The following is an 18,838-nucleotide window of genomic DNA, read 5'->3' on the forward strand; positions in this document are numbered from 1 at the left end:
AACACCTTTGGTGCAGGTAAATGGAGAATGTGGGGCTGCAGTCAGCCCATAAATCTTAAACTCTGCTGCTCCTCCATTGCTGCTCCTCCATTGCTGCTCCTCCATTGCTGCTCCTCCATTGCTGCTCCTCCATGGCCACTCTCTGCCCCTGCTCTGCATGGGATCCCTCCCATGGGATGCTGTCCTTCCCCAGGTGATTGCACGTGGGCTTCCCCAGGCTGCAGCTCTCCATGTTTCTCCTCTTGCAGGGATAGGAAGGATGTCAGGCAGCCAATGATACAGAGCATTCCATATATTCCTGCCAAAGGCTTCAGGTGTGCTTAAATATCTGTCTGAACAGATTTAGTTCAAACTGATACAACAGGAATAAAAATTGGCCAAAGCCAACTTTTTCACATGAATTTTGGTTAGTAAAGAATGAGAAGGTAAAGATTTTCAGAAGAACAACGTTTTATTTAGAATTCTAACTCTGAACAATTACTGGATGACCAGCTCTTTGATCAGAATCAGATAATTTAGATCAAAACAAAAAACCTGGAAAGGGAATCTTACCTGATCTCCACTTCACTGAAGTGTGGATTGTTTCCTGCATTAGGATTTTTCTTAAAACTCAGCTTGTGTTCCGCCTTTGGAAATGCCCCAGGGGTTTCATGTTCTCCCTCCAGATTTGTCCTCTATACAGACTGCAGCCCTACAATAAAGCGGACACATGGCCTTCCTCAATCTTCTCCTCCCTGGGCAATTATTTCTTTTCTCTGTGCTCTGAGATGGGACACCAAACTCAACAGAAGGCAAATAATGGGAATAACAACAGGAACTGCAACACTAATTCAATGATTTGGGGTTCATTTCTTGTAAAGTGTCCAAGCATAAGTACTGGAATATAAAAGAGACAGAGAATTAAGAGAATTCCACTTTCTCTACTATATTGTAATACAAGCAATATTATGTGATATTAATATGATTATTTTAAGACTTTTAAAGCTGAGAAGTGCATGCTTTGATTAATTATAGTGAATGTTATGTAGAATATGAAGAAAAATAGTACTCATACTGATTTACAGTATGTCCTCAGCAACAAAAAATATCCTGAATGCACAAAAAGAAGCTAAAGCAGCCTATGTCTGCCTCTTTTGTCTTTTCTTAGTACAAATTTGATCACTGAACTGGTTTTCAAGTACCTTTTCCAGCAGCTGTCAGAGATCACTGAGAAAAAAAAACTTTATAAAGGAAGGGACTAGGCACCATCTGACCGTGGGCTTCAGTATCTGCTTGTTTGAGATCATCACCTAAGTGTTCAGAAATACATTCATAAGCACATAATGTATACACACTGATGGCAAAAGCGAAACAAATATCCTTCTTTGCAGTTCCCTTGATCAGCTTTCATTACAGGCACGCACAAAGTAAGACTCCATTACAAGCTTGTCATCCATGTTCTAAAGCTGCCACATGGGAACAATTCTCAAAAGCAGAGTTTCAGTAGAAATATAAACCAGGTTACAGTAAGACATATCTAGCTTTTAAGCATGAGTTTCCAGTAAAAGCAATCATAAATATTTAAATATCTCCTGTAGGAAGAAGTTAACAGTACTTGATGACCACTCTGACAGTACATTCTTTCAGAAGATAGTTCAACACTTGCAATTTTGGGGCAACAGAATAAATGTTTGGGGCCAAAAATAATGCCACAGTAAAGCTGCAATAGAATTTACTAATACAGATGATACACATTTGTATTTAAGATTTTATATCCATGTTATTTCTTTCCTGACAAAAGGCACTAAGAAATAAATGTCTTCACATTAGAATTCATTTTGAATAGTCTTTGATTCTTCGTGATTTCAGTACAAGCTGAGGACATCATTAGCAGGGACCTGATGTTAAAGTAGTTAAACTAATATTAGCATTTTATTCTGAACAGCTGGTGTTTGTTGAGCCCAATCTTTTTATGGAACCTCTATTAAGGTTTGCCTCTATTATGTTTGTCATTCTTCATGGTTTAGACTCTATTCTAGTCTGGTTTAATCCTCAGGTTTTTGGGTTTTCTTTTCCTCTGACCTCACCAATATTAAATCTGAAGCTAACACTATTAATTGCACTTCATGGGCACACACTTAAAAAAAAAAATTGCAGGTATTGTTTTAGTTCTTGAGCTAGCAGTTCTTAAGTTGAGTGGTTTTGGTTTCCACTGCTTCCTGATTAAACTTTGTGGGGTTTGATTTAAACATTTATATCAAAACCTTCCTTAGTTAGTAATAGCTAAATGAATTTACACAGCACTATGCCTACTAAAAGCTTGCTAATTTCTCTCAGCAGTCCTGGACTCTCACCTAAACCGTCATCAGTAATTATTCTGAACTTAAGGGGGAAAAATTGGACATTAAAAGTTGTATTTAGTGTGTCATTTTCAGAAAATGAACGTTGTTCCAAAATCTTCAGAGATAAATTATTACCTATCTAAACACTGTGGACTTGCTAAGAAAACAAGTTTCTTTTTCCATTACTATCACAGTTTCATCTTTTTTTATCAGCAGAGAAAAAGAGGAAGAAAATTCACGAACCAGCAAACATATTCACATGCCAAAGCTAACTTACTGTGTCACTCTGTTACTGTATATATTTGCCTTCCATCTGCTCTGTGCTGTCAGTTTTTTGTAGATGAGATATATGTTTCAGAGCCTTCTCTGAAGCATCCAGCTTAACTCTGGACACTGAAATACCAGGTATCACACATAAATTGAGCAAAAGAGCTCTGATAATTAGTGTATCTGAGAGTACTAAGAAATTAACAGTGATAAAAATCATGAATATGTAACCTAAAAGTGCTATCTCCTTTCACTACTAAATAAAATATATGACAGGGCTGTGATGCTTATACTTCCTGACTTGTGAATTGTTGATTGAAACTCCATGATTCATGGTTCTTAATTCGATAAACCAAAGAAAGGCTCCATTTGTATGGAGTGTTTGTATGGTGTCTCTGATTTTAATGGAAGCCATCAATATCCACTGTTCTAAATAAAAAGCAGATTTCTTCAGAAGGTAAAATTGGTTATCAGGTTAATCCCCCATTTATTTCATATAGTTATACTCTTGAAGAAGCTATCAGAATATCTGTAAAAGTTGAACAGCCATCCCTCTGTATATGGTCTCACAACCAACTAATCCTACTCACTGAATTCTGTGAATATCTCTGAATAAGAGCTGAGGAGAGCTTGCCTTCTCACATATTCATGTGAGAATTTAATCAGTTTTTGAAAATAGTCCATCGAGAGTATCACACCATGACAACTAACAACTCCTGTGGTAAACTTGCCTTCTTTTCATTCTTTTGACAACATACAGTGCAGTGCCAGTTGTAAATTAAGCTCCTTACCAGAATATCAGTACTTGAAGACCTACATAAACTAAGAAACTTATGTAATAAATGCTCTGTTATTTGCTATTGTTTTTACCCAAGTGAAAACATGTTTGCATGTTGATGGATTTTTTTTCTTCCGGACTGAGTGCATCTGTACACCAAAAAACTCACTGGAGCACTCTTAGCCTTTTGACTGAGGCCATCATTTTGTTAAGTTTTAGTTTGCACAGATGGTAAGCTCTCTACTGGCACAGAAACCTATATCTAAAGGTAGGCACAAAGATGAGAGATGAACAAAGATGTTAGATACACAAATAAGGTTATTTAGAGATAAAGTTTAAATAAAAGAAGAGAATGGAGGACATGACCTTACGGACACACACAGGAAGCAGAGATACAGAAAGGCTTGTAAAATATAAGTCAAATGAATGATTAGACAGATAGGAAGAAAGACATGGGTGAGATCAGTCGCCGAAGCAAAGACAGAAAACGTTTCAAACAAAATAAAAGGCAGTGTAGAGGTCACAGAAGATGAAGATGTATTTGAGAAGTTTCAGATTTTGCTAAAATGTAACTAAAGATTGCGGAAAAAAAGCTGTTCCCTTGTACTGCCAAGAAGAAGTAAAGTATAAATAGGTGGGAAATCCAGACTGCAGTATAAAATCCTGTGTTTAATAAGCTTGAAGTAAAAGGGAGGGACAGGATTGTGCAATAAATGAGGTGAGGATTTTTTAAAAGTACAAGAACTGCCATGCTATTATTTTGAAGTAATAGATCCAGAAAGTAGTGAGAAGTTATATGGAGAATGGAAGAGTTTACAGCAATGAGAAAGTGAGAGAAAGGTGAGGGGAAGAATAATATAGAAAAGATCAGAGATTAAGATCAAAAATAGAAGAGGAAATATTGGAGGAAACTTGTAGAAAGTGGTAAGATCAGCAGTAAGAAAGAGGGATAATTGTATTTCAGAAGGAAAACAGGGAAGGAAAGAAAAATGAGAAGAAATTGAAATTCATGCTACTTATCAACAGTCCATACGGGGAGGGAGGAAAGCAAGAGAGAGAGGGAGGAATAGAGAAAGGGAGGGAAGATTGGAGGGAGGAGGGGAGGCAGAAGGCAAGAGAAGAGTTTGAAGTCTGAGGCAATGGCCAGAAAATTGAATGGGACTACAGAGATTTAAACTAGGTGAGAAGATAATTATTTAGCTAAACAGATGACCAAACTGAATGGAAGGAGTATTTTCTAGTGAAGAAAGACTAACTTCAAAAGCACGTCAGAAAATGTTCTCCTGTGTGGAGGAAAAGAGTGAAAGATGCAGATTCAAAGAAGTGAGTAAATGGTAAAGTGGTTGAATGAAGTGGTGGAAATCCTGATCAAGAACCACTGTGAGAGCAGAAGAGAAAATAAAGAGAAAAATGCTAACTGGAATGTAAGCTGAAATCTCAGTAGAGTTTTTAAGAAAAGGGAATTGTATAATGAAAAAAGAAACAACAAAAGCATACACAATTCCCAGTGACACTCAGAAGCCAGTGGGAGGACAGCGTGATAAGACTCTGGGTATTGGTGACATTTGAGAACAAGACTGTTACTAAAGTATTGCATCTGGAAATTTTATCCCCCTGGTACACTGATCCTCATGCAGAAACTTCTTCATTTCCTATGTGAAACACAAAGTTCTTTTTAAAATAATCCACAAGACCTGCATGGTTCTCTTTAAAGAAAAAAAAAAAAAAAAAAAGTGAAAATCTTCTTCTTCAAAAGTAGGTTTTGTTCTGTTTGTTTGTTTGTTTGTTTTAGTGCTTCAAGCTTATAAAAGCTCAACATATGAGGAAGATGACTGTCTACACATTTTCTCTTAGCTCCTCATTGCTGTAAACTCTTCCACTGTTCTATGTCATTGTTTTCATTGTTTTCTCTGTGCATACATGTGTAACTAAATCCCTCCAAGTTGTCTTGCCATGTTTAGCTTTCCTCTCATCTATTTAGATTCCTAAGACAATTTATTATCTATTCCTAAGAAGGGTCATGTCATAGTGCTATAGTGTGCTTTATTTAACTTATTTCTGAAAAGCATTGATAGTTTTGTCCTTTTCACTTTTTGAAATAGAAAATGACAAGACTTCCTTATTCTTTGACTTCAAGCCAGACATTCAGAATACCCACCGTCACCAGCTGTGCAACTGTTTTTCCACTGAGAAAATACAAAGCTGAAACACCAAGAAATAGTGCCTTTTTACCTTATGTTTCACCCTAACTTCACACTGACTTACAAGGATCTTAACCTTTTTAAGGGAATGACAAAGTATTTCCATTGTTCTGATATAACTTATTAAAAAAAAAAAAAGGCAGTGACTTCTAAATGACAGATTCTGCAATCAGTAAAATTGAGCAGCACAAAATCACTATAAATTTAAGATCTGAACACCTGAAACAGATCAAAATTAGGGTAGATCTGAATATTCAAGCCAGAATAACTCCAACATAACCTTGCATTTCAGCAATGACCTTGGTCCTAATCAAGAATTTAAGGAAAAATAAAAACTAACTCTGGAGAGGTTTTTAAATGTATGCCTCATCAAGTTATCATAATTAAATCATCATTTTCATCAAGCAGCAAAATGTGACCAAATTACCATGCAAAACTATTAATCACAGCACATATACATTTCAATTGCAAACAGTTTAGGATGCAGTTATAAAAGTCTTCCTAAAATAATCACTAACTAAAATTATGTTAACTTTTTTGTCATTGGAGGAGGAGCTAAAAGTGTTATAAGATTCTTATTAAAAATACTTAAATTCCAATCCTGAAAATTGTTGATATGAATAATTAATATTTCAAGATATTAACAGGATTGTTGTATCTGCCATTAGTAGACTGAAGGAGTTCAGCATGTTCCTTATTTTTACATGCTGCATTTTAAGTACATTACACTTAAAATTAGCTTCAAAGCTAGTTAGAAATCATAAAACACAAGCGTAAGCATTCACTATTTAAACTATTCACAATTTTAAAAGGCCTGATTGCTTACTTATAGAAACCAGAATGTATTAATGCACAGCATCTGAATTCCCAGGCATAAGAGCTGGTATTTCACCACTCTGATTCTTGTTTAAATCTCTGAACTTAGTTTCCAGTGGTGCCAAGGCAATATCACATTGAGCTGAGAGAAACAGGTGGGAAAAACATCCTATTCTCCAGATGCTGTGTGTATGACTACACTATAACTTTGCTGGGAAGTCACAGTACTGTCTGAAGGTTAATAGAGCCCAACTTCACTCATCTTGACTGGGTTTGTGAGCAGCACAGACACCAGCTGCCTTTGCCTCAGTCAGTGCCAAGGCCATTTTGTCTACTCAAAATCAGCCAACAAAATGTCACCTCAGAGAGTTGGCTTGGAACAGAAGACAGCAGTCCCAATGTGTTTTGCACCTTCAGTGTTTCAAAACATGAAGTAATACAATGAATGTAATACAAAGAACTACTAATGCAACAAAAAAAGTATGAAAGTCAAGGTGGTTTAGCACAGAAAGTATACCTGAAACTTTTCTCCCTAAGAATATAAACTGGTTTACCTCAGCATCAGCCTCAAGAGGACTGAGTGATCTGAAAGTTTGTTTGTTTGTTTGTTTGTTTGTTTTTGGTGGAGGGGGCAGTGATAACATAAAGCCTAGCTCACAACCAAAGGAATAACTTTAAATCTGCCTTCTATGCCAGTAAAGGATGAGGTGAAGACTTATTTGATCTGTGCTATTCTGGTATACTCCTGTGCTTTTTGTTTGAGAGACAAAAACTGTAGATTATGTCACGGTGGAAGTAACTGCCCAGGAGGACAGGCCAGAGCCCCATCTAGTAATTAAACAATTTCCTTGAATGAAGTGATATTTATGTAACATTAGGGTCACTTTTAACTTTTTTGCCATTTAGAATAGAGACTACTAGCGTGATTTTTTTTATTTTTGTGAAGAATGGGAGAAGCGGGCATCAGAATTCTTTTCACAGTGACGAGAATTGATTCTAACTCAATTTTTCAGATTTTAGCTAATATGCAGTTAAAAGTCTGTTTTTCTGGCAGAGTTAATCTATGGAAATTGTTTCATTTGAGAGGACTAGTTTTATTTTGTTTGCTTTTTTCTTGTCCTTATTTTAACTACTGTTTCCTGCGTAGGAAGTAAAATGAGCTTCAGGAGCAATGAAGTCTGCTGTTGCACTTGATGAAAAGAAGATTGTATTTCATACTCTAGGCTTTGATTAAAAAAATATTCCCATTACTCCTATTAAGTGGACAGGCAAAATACAATTTGGAGAGCTTTATCTCTGTGGTATATGGAACAAGATATTGCTCATATTAGTAAGTCTCTGCTGTGTTTGTTACTAAGCTGCTGATCCATAAAACATCATTTGTATTAAATCAGTTAAAATGGTTAATCAGAAGAACAGCCAGCTGTTGTTTCTAACATATGGAACTTGTTTGACAGTGACAATATGGCTGAGGAACATGTCTTCGTCAATTGTAATGCAGCTTGAGTAACTGAAATTAGATTTTGGGCCTGGAGAGTTAATTAGTTATAATCTCTGGTCACTGGGGAAGGAGTCAATTAGAGAAATACATACCCAAAAGTAATCAAAGGCCTAAAAGGAAAGTCAAAAGGAACAGGGTTAAATATTCAAAATCTAATTGCGATTTTAAAAATATGCTAAGTACAATCCTGCCTTATTTTCTTCCCTGACTTTCATTACCTTATAATATACCTTTTAATATAGTAGCAATGGGAAAGGAGACATCACCTGAAGCAAGGCAATCTAAATAAAAGCTTTCAGACAACTCAGTGTGCTCCTGTTCTCACTTCTGTGTTAGTAAACTAACTGCACATGGGCATGGTCTTGATCACTGGTCCGGGATCATCAAAGAAATCACATACTGGCTGACTTTGGAAAAGCCTTCTGCAGATCATCTAGTCCAACTTTTCTTCTCAAAACAGAGTCAGCCAGAACAGATTGCTCAGTGCTATGTCCTACCACATTTTGAATATCTCAGAGAATGAAGGCTCCAAAATCTCTATGGGCAATCTGTTCCAGTGCTTGGTCACCCTAAAAATAAAAATAAAAAAAAGGGTAATGATGTTCAGAGGAAAACTTCAGTGTTCCAGCTTATTCTGATTGCACGCTCCAAGCACTAGAGAGCTAAGAGATGCCCTTGTTCTCCACAAATTACTGAGGAGTAGAAATGAAGGGTGAAGTGCCAGTCTCTTCTCTCTGATAGCCACTGATAGATGCACAGGAATAGCAGAAAGCTGTACTGGAGGAGGTTCAGACTAGATATTAGAAAAAATATATATATTTACTGTGAGAGTTGTCAAACAGTGGAATAGTTTTCCTAGAGAGGTAGTTAATGTCCAATGCATGTCAGCGTTAAAGAGGTATTTGGATAATACCCTGAATATCATGTTTTATCTTTTGGTTAGACCTGAAGTGGTCAGGCAGTTAGACAACATGTTCTTTATAAGTCTCTTCTAACCCTTCTCTCCTCTCCATATGAAAGTAGAAAGCAGAAAGTGCCAGTGTCAAATAAGTGGAAGATAGAAAGAGATGTGAAAAAAAATATTTGGGGACACATTTGATTTATACATTATGATACAAAGATTAGAGAGTGACAGCTCTTATATGAAGCACAGGGTGAGACTTAAAATTGAACAAGTCATATACTGAAATAATTTGAAAGAGGATGATTCTTTTTTAGTGGGCTATTTGAAAAAAAAAAAAAAAAAGAAAATCTTTTTACTTTTTTAAGTAGAACAGACTACAAAAAAGCAAATATAAGAGTGTAAAGCAGAGGAAGAAAGACATAATGAATACAAAACATGTATTCAGAGTAAAAATGAGATAAATTACAGAGTAAATTTAGATTTATGGAGAACCACAAAGATGGACATATGCTCATTAATGGAGGATTATTAAAGTCCATGTACGCAAATGCAAGAAGCAGGAAAAAAATGAGGAAACCTTCAGCTGCACACAGATAAATTTGTGGTATTATGAGCCTAAATGAAATTTGCTAAAATATAATGATAAATTCATATTAATATTATGGGGTACAAATTTTTAGAATGAACAGCCAGTTTAATGATACTGAGACATTTAAGACAGGGGCTGAACATTATAACTGATATATAGGCAGGTAAATGGATTTGCTGATATATCTATCTCTATGTGCATGCAGGCTGTATTCAGAGAGCAAAGACATGGACTTTAATTAAGGCAACCACAAGCCTATCTGTGTTCTAAATTTAGGGGGATCATAAGATATAGTAAAATTTTCTAATGTTTTTATCCGAACTGGGTGACAACTTCTGTTATCTTCTTTTATATTTTCTAGCATATATGTAGGTCATGGGAGAATGCTATTCCAACTAAATGTTTACCTGCAGTTTAACATGCCTCTATATATAAAACCATATCTTCTGTCTAAAATAGTGGAGTACATGAATTTACATGAGTAAATGTTCTCAAATATTATTTAAGTTAAGCCAAGGGAATAGAATCAAACAGATGACAGTGCCCATTAGCATGACTTACAAGAAAACACAAACTGTGCAGTCCCAAAACCATGACTGCCTTACCACTTGTGTATGAAATAGCTAATATTTTATGGAGAAATTTATGTCTTCTTTTGGGAACTGTAAGGGAAAAGAAATTATTCTCTGTGATGATTTTAAATAAAGAAGGAAAACATATAATCTATTGGGACATAGTATCAGATAAGAAAGAAAATTGTGCTACAGTTGCGCTGTTTTTTCTATGATTGAAAGATATCTTCAATCAAGTTTTTTTTTTTGCCAAGAAATAATACATATTCTACTACCACAGTATGCTTCTGGTGGAAGATAAAAGTTTGATAGAAAGTTACAAAATGGCTGACATCATCTTGACAAAATACTTTCAGCATATTATCTGATACTGAAGATTTATACTTTTCAGTAAAATTATGCTGTCAGTCTGTGCATTCCAGTGGGAACTTGGCTAATTCAGTGGTTATTTTAATACATATGTCATAAATCAATGATTCGGCTTCAAATAAAAAGAGCAAAAAATCCCGAAGAGTGAAATAGAAAGGACTCCGAAGTTTTATCTTGTCTTTTAAAGTAAGCCATATGTTATTAGGATGAATTCTACAGTGCTAGATATTTTAAGATAGTGTTTTTTTAATTCATACAGGTTTCTTTAAATTTTAATTGCTAATATATTCTTATTTTCTCCATTATCAGGCCAGACCGAAATTTCCCATTGTTTTATATCCCATATGATACCCTGGATGAGAAAAACATTGAAAGGCACATTATAATAACCTTTAAAATGACATTATATAAACATAAGCTTCCTACATTTAGTAAAGAAGTACTTATGTAAATGAAAACATTGTAAAATACTTGTTAAACAAAAAACAAGAAGCAACAACTATGTATTTTATTGCTAATGTAAAAGAAGTTTTTGGTGCCACAATATAGGAAAAGACATTAAAGTAATGCAAAGGAAACTGATCCCCTGATAAAATTTGCAGGCAGAACTCAAAGTTAGGAGAACTTTAGAGAAAAATTGACTCAGATGAAAAAGTATCTGGTCTAGAATGAAGGCTCTCAACAACGAGAAACAGAGTGTAATTCAGAATTTACTGAAAACATGTAACATTTGTTGAATAGCTGAAGCTGAAAGAAAAAACTGAGGGTTTCAGTTTTAAAACCGAATAATGTAGTTTCTAGCATCTTATGTATCAAACCATAAATGGCAGCATGCCAGCTATCTGCTAAAGAAGAATTTGTTGATAAATATCTCCTATAGGAAATATTTTACTTTTCTTCCCAGTCCAATTCGAATAAAACAAATATTTATGGCATTTAGGCTTTTGTTAAAAACAAGAACAACTGCACTCCAGTTTCATTACGTTTCACATATTATCTAATCTTTTAAACTTAATCAAAGACATATGTCTCAATTTGCTACCATCAGTGCAGTGTTCCAATCCAAACTGTTCTCTGTTTTGATGATCTGCAGGTCTCCAGCTCTCAGGGACATGAAGGATGTATGCTGCATATGCTGTGCCAGGCTGTTGGATACCCTTAAAATGGGTCAAGGTACTTTACTGCAAGGAAAAAGAGTGCCAGTACCAGACACCTCAGAATGTTGATTTTTATATGCTGGCTCATCATGAGCTATTACTATGGTCAAACTAAAAGACCCTCTAATAAAACTGTGTTTTTTTCCTTTGATAGAAGTGTTTGCTAAACTGTTAGACACTTTGCTGAGGTTCTTGACACTAACAAAGAGAATCTAACCAATGAAATATCACAAGAAATGCATGATAAAAAATGTCTTTAAAATTTTCTTTTTATCAGCTTGTAGTATGCCACAACAAAAGATCTTCTTGTTAAAGGAAGAAGAAAGTCTAATCATAGACATAGTTGATAGAAACAAATTCAGCAGTAGCAAACCAGCATTTACTGCTCTAATGCATGCAATCTCTTTCGAAGAGTCAGATCTCAGGAAAAAAAAAAAAAGAAAAAAAAAAAAAACATGAAAACAAGGAGAAGAAAAACTTATGGGTAAAACAATATAGCAGTAAGTAATACTAGGTACAGTATAAAAAGGCTTCTAAGCGTCCTTAGATTCAGGGAAAATTACATTGTATGCACATCATACAATAATCTCACAGTTAAAATACTCATTATTATTTTGATATAAAAAGTGCTCAGTAATTTAAAAAAGTAATCAACATTTACTTCTGTACTCTGCGGGTAACCAGAGCTCTGGAATAGGCTACCCAGAGAGGCTATGGAGTCTCCTTCCTTCTCTAGAGCTAGTCAAGACCCACCTGGACACCTGTAATATACTGTAAGGAAATTTACTTTAGCAAGGTGGTTGGACTTGATAATCCCCAGAGGTTCCTTCCAACCACTATGGTTCTGTGATTCTTGATTCTTTGATAGAAACCACTTAACAGAAAAATGAATGCAAGTATGTTTACATATATATAAAATATATATTTTCCTGCACATATCAATATGTTATTCTATCACCTGACAAAAGCAGTCAAGGTATAATGGAATCTGGTTTCAAAAGAATATTAAAACTTGAAAACAGTCTTACAGTTCATTAAAGATATTTTAAAAGTGTAACCTAATCAACATTCAAATTGTATGTTCTAATTAGATCTTAATCAGTAATCACCATTGTCTCTGCCTATATAAGCTAATAAAAATTTCTCCCAAGTGCACAATAATATGCCACTACATTAACTGAAATACCTGGAAGCAATTTTTAGTTTTAACATTTTGTAGTAGATTTGGTTAGGTTGTTCAGAGGGTTGTTTGTTGTTGTTGTTGTTGTTTTTCTAATTACAGTGAGTACGTAGAAATTAGGCTAGAGTGTCTCGCTCCAACTTATAGGAGGGAGAGGAGGTTCTTTTAATATCTGTATACCCAGCGTGAGATTAAGAAACAACGGTTCAAATGTTGGTCTGACCACTTTATTACAGATCTTAATTAGCGAGATGGGGAAGGGGAGGATGGACACTATTATGAATTAGGGTAATGGGGAATGGAAGGAGGGTGATAGAAAAGATAGGAAAGAAGAAGCAAGGAGTCTTTATAGGAAGCAAGAAGGTCACCACCGTGGATCCAGCGTGGTTCGTAGTTCAGCCATTGATCTTCAGTAGTGGTGGGTCATCAGGCATTGTTGTTCTGTTGACAACGACGACAACTGTGGTGATGATGGCTCCTTTTCAATGGTTTCAAAGTGGTTGAGTCAGCTCTCCTTGGAGTGGCAGCTTCTGGCTTTGGGATCTTAGCGGAAACTCCTTTGTTCCTATCTCCCTGGCCTTGCCAGCAGATAAGAGGGAGCAGGGAGGCACCAACTTGTATTTTGCCTTCACAGGATACAATGGCATCATCCCCCAGTTTTCCATAGCAAGCTGGAGTTATTTAGTCACAGGCTAGATCTTCTGCCAGTAAACACTCCCTGAGCACTCTATTCTGGAGGCAAACAGCTAAAATTGCCCACACAGTTGATTGCCACAAGGCAACACCCATCACTCATCTCCTAGACAAGTCAGTCTTATCACAAGAAATACCTCAGGAAGCAAGCTTTGAGCCAAAAAACAAAGAAGGATTCTCACAAGGAGAGATCATTGTCAAAATTAAAAACAAAAACAAAAAACGTATTCATTCACAAATCTGACATAATGAGATTTATTCAGTTGCTACTCTTCTACAGTGTGTATCAGAATAGAATCCTGCAGTGGTATTCTGTAGTATCTATGGGCAATAAGTTAATTGGAGGAAATTTCCACTTCTCTCTCAGATAAATTTGATAGCAAGATTTTAATTGAAATGCTGCTGAATTTGTGAAGTCCTAATCAATCAGTGATTCATTTCTTTCTCTTTTTTCCTCATTAGGTAATATAGAAATTGTTGATGAAACAGTCATATGCTACTACAGCATACTGAATACACCTGCTCAGTCTTTAACTTTTGCTTTTTCTCAAAAATAAGACATTTTCTAAAAATTATTTTCTGAAAGTGACAAGTGTCAACATTCAGCATCTTCTGATCAATTTTAATTTCTATATGGTGTAAACACATGCTAATTTTCTGTCATTACAGCAATCTTTTAGTAATTACAATTAAAATAAATGTGTACTTGCAGTTCCTCTGGAGTTGTACCTTGAGCTATTACTGCTATTTCTAGTTCAATATGTGTGAACCTAACTGTAAACATTACAAAGAAATTGAACAGCTAGTTTTTGGTGTAGCAAACATTGAGACAACAAAGATCAGCTGTTCTTACTGTTTCAGACTGGTATTGAATACACCATTGTATTTAATGAACTGAAGAGAGAAGTTTTCAAAAACATGATATTCTCATATGAAATCAGATTGTTTATGCTCTCAGTTTCTGCAGGGATTTGTGCTATTTTGGTAGATCTTTACTAAAGGATGAAATAAAATTCAGAATTTCTTTTCTAATGGTTACAAATGTATGCCATATTTAGGAAATAGAACTTTTAATAATGCATGGAACTCTGAGAAATGCTACAAATTATCTTTTTTATTTTGCATATGCTGTAATATTTTTGAGTTTAAAAATATTTTAGCCACAAAATTTACTTACATTTAATTAATTTTTAGATGATCCTCCCAATTAGTGTCAAACACTATCTTTAATTCAGTTCAGACTAAATTCTTTGGTTTACCTACAGTCAGTTTTACATGTATTTTTTCAGTATTTTGTTGGAGGAATGAAAAGAGCAGCTGTTTGATTTGTTGTTTTTTTTTTTAAAAAAAAAAAAAAACCTTGCATACTTTATGCTCTAGCACAAGACCTTGGCTGAAGGAGAGCTGCAAAGCATTGCAGAGGAGACGTAGATTCATGCCGGCATTTGCTGCAGCTTTGCAAAAGTGTTCATCAATCTTGCAGGCTGCAGCTGGACTCTGCCGTAAGGACAACCTCGTATGCTCCAGGACTCTCATTCCCTGTCTGCCACAGTACTTGCCTGCTCTCTAGAACAACCCACAAAATGAAGTTTATACTGCAGGAGAGTGAAACTCAGCAATGCTCATCTTATACTGGTACCTTCTCAAGCATGAACTGGTCGATTTTAATGAGACTTCATGGAAATAAACACACTCCTATGTCTGTAGATCACACATCAGTGCTTACTTGCCTTCCCATTTAAGATGCCCAATCCACTACAAACACCTGATTTCTTGCCAGAAAGAAAGACACAGAGTTAAAAAACAAACAAACAAACGAAGTATTAAACTTTACAGGATGCCAAATAATTTCTTTTCAGGAAGTCTCCCCTTCTAACACCCACTTCATCCTCACAGTTACAAAGAGAAAGGACTCCAGGCTGCCTAATGCTCCATGCTAGCAACCAGAACCTGATGTGGCAGATTTAGTGTCTGCTGTAAGTCTGCTGGGCAAAATAAATCTCTCTAGCAATGAAAATCCACATGTGGAAGACAAGTTGTGCTGCTAGCAAGTACCATATGCATATTAGAGTCTATTTTCACTTACAGCATCTACTGCTACTGACCACATCTAATGGCTAGTCAGCACATTTCTTTTTCCTGTGAACAACAGAGGAGTTGCCAGATGCTTTGCTTTTTTCTGTTCTCTGTACTGTACATTCACAGAACCCACAAGTCACAATCTAACTCTTTTTCAGCCCATCCCCAGGCCCTACCACCAATGCTGGTGCTACACAGAGGAAAGACTGAACACAAACCCATATAATGCTAAAATCAGAGTGATAGTTCTTTCTCGGGGTCACATTTTGCCTTGTCTTAAGAGAGGATGCTCATGGCTTTGGGGAAGAGAGGATGGCAATTTTAATCATCTTCCTGCTGTTTTCAAGTCATTTGCTGGCTTTCCATCAAAGAGGAGTGGAAATCAGCTAGATGGGATCTCTCTTCCCAAATCCCAAATGCAGATACCATCAGGAGGAATGTGAGTTTACCGCTGTCTCTGTGCCGTGCATGTCTTTTGCAATGAGTAGCATGCACCTGCCAGTGAGCCAGCAATGATCCATCGAGAAACTCAGAAGGCTTGTGCTCCTGAAAGCATTGGAAGCTTGCTGTTCTGTCGTTTCTGCACAAGGAGCTGAAGTAGCCACTCTAATAGCAAACTTGCCAGCTTGGCCAGAACCTCTGAGATTACGGCTGTGCTTGTAAAGTAAGCGTTGTCAGGGTGACACTGTCAGGCAATTTTTATGCTCTCAAATCTGCTTGAAACAAAATGGCCATGCCCAGGTTACCTACTGGGGGTAACTTCTGGCCTATGCTAACCCTGAGGCATGCCCAGTTGATTGAGACAGCGCTAGTTGGGCCAGGTCAAAACTTCAGTGAGCACTGCAACAATTCAGAGAAAGCAATTCAATTAATGTAGCTGGCACTTTTTAGTATAATAGACATAGACAACTCTAGGTGATGAGGTTGTACTGCAGGTTCCTGGGGAAGTGTTCCTGGATTATCAGTGTTTAGGTGCACTGGAGAGGATCACTTCTCGATAAAACAGTACCCAACATCCCCTTGAATCATGCAGCAAAACAAGTTCTTCTTCCTCATCCACATTCACAGTTAACACACCAGAAAATTCACCCAAAGGCTGTAGAAAGTGAAGACATGGGGAGAAAAACATCAAGCCTTATAAATCTTTATGCAGATGATAATCCTGCTCTCCTTGCAGCTGTGCTCTTTTTCAGCCCTTCCATATCCATTCTCATTCTCTTCTGTTTCACACCTTCCTAATTTCATCCTTGGAGAGATAAGCCTGCATACTCATATTCCTTCAAGCAGACATTGAGAAGAAAGGAAAAATTTAACAAGGACATACCTCAGTTCTGAAAATTTTTCAATTTCACACAATCACAGACTGATTGAGGTAGGTAGGCACCTCTGAGTCCATCTGGCCCAACCCCTGCTCCAGCAGGGACACCTAGAGCAGGGTGCTCAGCATCGCATCCAGGCAGCTTTTGAAGATCCCCAGGGAAGAGATTCCACAGCTTCTGGGCAACCTGTGTCAGTGCTCAGTACAGCACAGAAGTTCTTCCTGGTGTTCAAAAGGAATGTCCTGTGTTTCAGATCATGCCTGCTGCCTCTTGTCCTGGCACTGGGCACAACTGAAAATTGTACAGCTCCTGTAGCTATCAGTTTATTTTGTATATATATATATACATACTACTTATGACTTGTGATTTCTATTTTAACATTTGCTGCAACCACCCAGTAGTCTTTTTTTTATGTTAAAAAGCCTGTACTTAATATCTGGCACATGTAAGAAGAGTAGTCTGGGAAGTGTCTTCTACTCACAAGTCCTAACTTTCTTCAAAGATGATGGACCTCTGATGACACTGACTGATCTGGATCACCTTTAGGACACTGGAGGAAAAAAAAGTAACAGTTACTTAAGAATGCTTTTCATTAATTGATGCTTTTGCTCTTTCATTCAGAAGTCAACATAATGGCTGTAGGAAAATACATAAAGGAAATGAGAACAATACAGTTTAATATTGTTTTGTAATTAGTATGTACTGAGAGCTTGCAAGAGATATTTGCCCTGAAAACTGAAGATGCACCGGGTTAAAAGTTCACAGGACAGGAAAAGCTTTTCTGGATAAAATCTAATCTGCTGTTATCACAGACAATTCCGTTAATATATTGAACAAGATCAACTTTTGAGCTAATTCAGATTTCCTTCACTATCTATAGTGTATGTTTCTAAAATCTGTCCTGTGGTGACAAATTTCCTTTAAATTCCTTGCCTAAATCTATTCATAACCCTTTGGAACCTCTTTCCATTATTACCTAAATAGAAGCACTTTTGCTCTTTTACCTTCCTAATATAAAATGTTTTTCATCTCTTTCCCAGAATCCTTGAACCATCCTTACAGAATACACATAATCAGAACTGTCAGATTTTACCAGTGCCTTATGCTAATAATACTTCTTTACCTTTCCTGAAAAGTGCCCATGATCACATTTATATTTTTCACATTTACAACACGGTGATTGCTTCCAGTTATCCTACTGCTGATGAATGCACCTTTCACTCTCTCTGTTTTCGGTAGTCCGAAACAGATATAAGCTCCTATAGTTTATCTGAGCAGAAATTGCAGCAAGAGAAAAATCACTTTGATAAGCTTATCTGAAAAAGCATTACATAGAAACCCCAATAGCTAAGATTGCATGACTTTATGTTTCACAGTGACTTGTTTACACTTGCACTCAAATTTACCAAATTTCTAACATTCAAAATGACATTTTCTGCCTCTGCTTTTTGCCTGAGGCATTTTTGTGTTACTTGAGTGAAAACAGTTCAGCAATTTTTTAGTACAGTAAGGAAAATGAATACTGTGTTCCCATTATTTACATGCATTAGAATAAATTTATTACTTTTGGCTTGCAATAAGCTCTTGATATTTCAGAAAAAAAAAAACAAAAACAACTCCCGAGACAATAAGACATCACCAATTCTCTGTAGGAAGCCCATACATATGTGTAAACCATGTGGATTTTTTGTTTGAGATCCAGATATTGTAAAATTTTCTTGTATTAGGTGTGTATCTACAAAAAAAAAAAAAAATACTGAAAAGTGGGGGAATTCATTAAAAAAATCTTTGACTATGTTTACAGGATATAAAAGGAACTTCACCTCATTCAACTGATCTGAGCAATCAAAGGACTGACAGAGAAGCTACCTTAAGTCTATTGTAGAGGAAAGCATTATGATGACCAATAGTAAGATTTCGTGTACTCTTGGGAGTCTGCTGTTGTGTTTGCACTCACTGGAGCTTCCAAACAGATGTTAATTGTCTATTTGTCTCCTTTTTCACTGAGTCAGAAGACTAGATGTATACTGTAATATAATGTAATAATATAATATAATGTATAAAGACTAGATCTATAAGATACCTCACAACC

General features: G+C 36.2%; 1 long non-coding RNA gene across 2 annotated transcripts; it reads right to left on the minus strand.

Annotated features, from left to right (window-relative positions):
• Positions 1 to 207: 207 nt before the first annotated feature.
• Positions 208 to 13,245, minus strand: LOC116240650 (uncharacterized). Of its 2 annotated transcripts, none has more exons than XR_004169360.2 (4): positions 13,027 to 13,245; positions 1,182 to 1,289; positions 553 to 691; positions 208 to 332 (listed from the first exon to the last, which is right to left on the minus strand). It is a non-coding gene; the product is annotated as an uncharacterized LOC116240650 (long non-coding RNA). The 2 variants fall into 2 exon arrangements; XR_016464490.1 differs by having other exon boundaries at positions 553 to 876.
• Between the last annotated feature and the right edge of the window lie 5,593 nt (positions 13,246 to 18,838).

The sequence above is a fragment of the Phasianus colchicus genome, chromosome 2 (assembly GCF_987193195.1).
Source record: "Phasianus colchicus chromosome 2, bPhaCol1.hap1.1, whole genome shotgun sequence".
Taxonomy (NCBI): domain Eukaryota; kingdom Metazoa; phylum Chordata; class Aves; order Galliformes; family Phasianidae; genus Phasianus; species Phasianus colchicus.